We start from the raw sequence: 2,500 nt of genomic DNA, 5'->3' as shown, positions 1-2,500 counted from the left end.
TCTAGAATTACCACAGTTATCCAAGTAAATGTGGGTACAATCTAATGAACCATAACTGATTTAATGAGCCATTCGCGGTTTCACCTTAATTCGGCATGCACTGAGACATGCATGGCTTAATCTTTGAGACAAGCATATGACTACTGGCAGGATCAACCAGGGAGCTTCGTGTTCGGTTACGCGCTCTCGGGAGAGCGGTAACTCGCGAGCGAGCCCACGCCTCGAGAGGCGAGGACCCGTCGCGCGCTGTTATAAGCTCTCTCGCCGCCGCCGCCGGCCTTCGTTGGCCGGTCGGCGAAACTCTGTACTCTGTATTTTATGAAAATCGTCTTGGCGAAATAGCCAAGCGTTTTCAAAATATCATTCGTCTCCACAAAACTTAATATTATAATACACAAACTGCAACACGTGCATTTTATATAAAATGCTCTCTTTAAAAGATCATTGATTCTTATTCTCCCATATATAATATAAACGGCACGGTCGCGAAGACCGCGCCGATTCACCCTGACGCTAGATCGACGATGCCGATTGCTTAGACGTCGAGGATAAATTTGTCTCTATCGCATGCGTTTAAGGCACGCGTAGTTTTATTTCGCTATGGCGTACAAGGCGAGCGGGAAGAGAGAGATCTCTCTCCTCCGCCACTCGTATTCGTGGAGTAAGCGTTCGGTAAGCGCGACGACTCAGCTGCTTCCGTCCAAGACGAGAGCGAATCGCGCGGCCAACACACCAGATGCGTGCGCGCCACATAAGAGCCATTCGGTCTTGCGACACCGACTCGTGGCAATGCTGTGCTTGTAAAAAGTGTGTTTGAGACGATTCGCGAAGGAACGAGCCGCCAGAGACGCGCAGAACGCGCTCCGGCCCGTTTCGTTCGCGACCGACTCGTTTAGACGCGCCGAGCGCGATGTACCTCTTATAGTACCCAACCGACGTCCCAGGCGGTCGGCGACGCACGGTCGATAGGCCGGCGGCATACGGGCGCGATCGCCGATAGACGCGAGTGCCCGGGACGTGTTCGGAGAACGAAGGCAACGTTAAATAACGACTAAAGTTATGATTTTGCCACGATTATATATATTAAAAATTTATTCCAAATTCCGGGCGACACCTACGAAATAAGCCGCGAGCGGTACTTACGAGACCGCTCTCGGGCGGTACCTACGGCCTCGGCGCGCCACGCGACGCACCAAGCCGACTCTCGGCGGTACCTACGACGCTTAGCCGGGCGGCACCTACGAGACCGCTCACGGGCGGTATCTACGACGCGTGGCCGGGCGATACCTACGAGAATGCTCTCGGACGGTACCTACGACGCGTAGCCGGGCGGTACCTACGAGAGGGCTCTCGGGCGGTATCTACGACGCGTGGCCGGGCGGTACATACGAGAATGCTCTCGGGCGGTATCTACGAAGCGTGGTCGGGCGGTACCTACGAGAATGCTCTCGGGCGGTATCTACGACGCGTGGCCGGGCGGTACCTACGAGAAGGCTCTCGGGCGGTACCTACGGCGTCGGCGCGACTCGCCACGCACCAAGTCCGCTCTCGGCGGTACCTACGAAGCGTAGCCGGGCGGCAACTACGAGACGGCTCTCGGGCGGTATCTACGACGCGTGGCCCGGCGGTACCTACGAGAATGCTCTCGGGCGGTATCTACGACGCGTGGCCTGGTGGTATCTACGAGAATGCTCTCGGGCGGTATCTACGAAGCGTGGCCGGGCGTTACCTACGAGAATGCTCTCGGGCGGTATCTACGACCCGTGGCCGGGCGGTACCTACGGGAAGGCTCTCGGGCGGTACCTACGGCGTCGGCGCGACTCGCCGCGCACCAAGTCCGCTCTCGGCGGTACCTACGAAGCGTAGACGGGCGGCACCTACGAGACGGCTCTCGGGCGGTATCTACGACGCGTGGCCGGGCGGTACCTACGAGAATGCTCTCGGGCGGTATCTACGACGCGTGGCCGGGCGGTACCTACGAGAAGGCTCTCGGGCGGTACCTACGGCGTCGGCGCGACTCGCCACGCACCAAGTCCGCTCTCGGCGGTACCTACGAAGCGTAGACGGGCGGCACCTACGAGACGGCTCTCGGGCGGTACCTACGAGAATGCTCTCGGGCGGTATCTACGACGCGTGGCCGGGCGGTACCTACGAGAAGGCTCTCGGGCGGTACCTACGGCGTCGGCGCGACTCGCCACGCACCAAGTCCGCTCTCGGCGGTACCAACGAAGCGTAGCCGGGCGGTACCTACGAGAGGGCTTTCGGGCGGTATCTACGAAGCGTGGCCGGGCGTTACCTACGAGAATGCTCTCGGGCGGTATCTACGACCCGTGGCCGGGCGGTACCTACGGGAAGGCTCTCGGGCGGTACCTACGGCGTCGGCGCGACTCGCCGCGCACCAAGTCCGCTCTCGGCGGTACCTACGAAGCGTAGCCGGGCGGCATCTACGAGGCGGCTCTCGGGCGGTATCTACGACGCGTGGCCGGGCGGTACCTACGAG

The 2,500-nt window shown here is 59.9% G+C and overlaps 1 non-coding gene across 1 annotated transcript in view; it reads right to left on the bottom strand.

The window, feature by feature from the left end:
• The window catches only part of LOC145967751 (small subunit ribosomal RNA), a 1,921-nt gene extending 1,758 nt beyond the window's left edge, over window positions 1-163 (bottom strand). Inside the window, exon 1 of the ribosomal RNA XR_014437544.1 lies at window positions 1-163. This exon is cut by the window's left edge and continues 1,758 nt beyond it. This is a non-coding gene — a ribosomal RNA (small subunit ribosomal RNA).
• Window positions 164-2,500: the final 2,337 nt, after the last annotated feature.

Source organism: Camponotus vicinus, unplaced genomic scaffold (assembly GCF_025532165.1).
Source record: "Camponotus vicinus isolate PSW18456_S1 unplaced genomic scaffold, iyCamVici1.0 SCAF_28, whole genome shotgun sequence".
In the NCBI taxonomy this organism is placed as follows: Eukaryota; Metazoa; Arthropoda; class Insecta; order Hymenoptera; family Formicidae; genus Camponotus; species Camponotus vicinus.
The sequence above is the reverse complement of the archived record's forward strand: the minus strand, read 5'-3'. Positions and strand labels throughout refer to the sequence as shown.